The sequence below is a fragment of the Cynoglossus semilaevis genome, chromosome 8 (assembly GCF_000523025.1).
Source record: "Cynoglossus semilaevis isolate Cse_v1.0 chromosome 8, Cse_v1.0, whole genome shotgun sequence".
Lineage (NCBI taxonomy): Eukaryota > Metazoa > Chordata > Actinopteri > Pleuronectiformes > Cynoglossidae > Cynoglossus > Cynoglossus semilaevis.
In genome coordinates, this window is record NC_024314.1 from 27,559,874 (window position 1) to 27,560,286 (window position 413).

At 47.2% G+C, this 413-nt stretch overlaps 1 protein-coding gene across 4 annotated transcripts in view; it reads right to left on the reverse strand.

The window, feature by feature from the left end:
- Positions 1 to 413, reverse strand: part of LOC103382968 (monocarboxylate transporter 2) — a 17,301-nt gene that overhangs the window by 7,224 nt on the left and 9,664 nt on the right. The window lies entirely within an intron of this gene.

Genomic DNA, 413 nt, shown 5'->3' on the forward strand with positions numbered 1-413 from the left:
GACACGCACAGAGGACACAGTGTTGAGTCCAAATGACAAGCAGAGGTCACTCGACCAGCATTCATGCTTTTATATATATATATATATATATACACACCTTGGTCAGGTATTTGTTTTTACTGTTAACTGACTCACCTGTTTCTGCCGTTTGACAACTAAACATGTTCAATGACTTCTTTTGAAGTCACATGATCCCAACCAGCAGTGGTCCGTCCTGTCGTTCAGGTGTATTAAAATTCCTGACTATTAATAGTATTTAATAACAGGGCAGGAACATCTGACTGTTGTGGAGACAATGGCGTTACAGCAGGATTACACCGACGACAGATGGCAGACGTGGCCCTGCCAAGAAGAGAGCGACGAGGATGGAGCCAATGTGATGAGAGGGGGGGGGGGGGGGGGGGGGGGGCGGG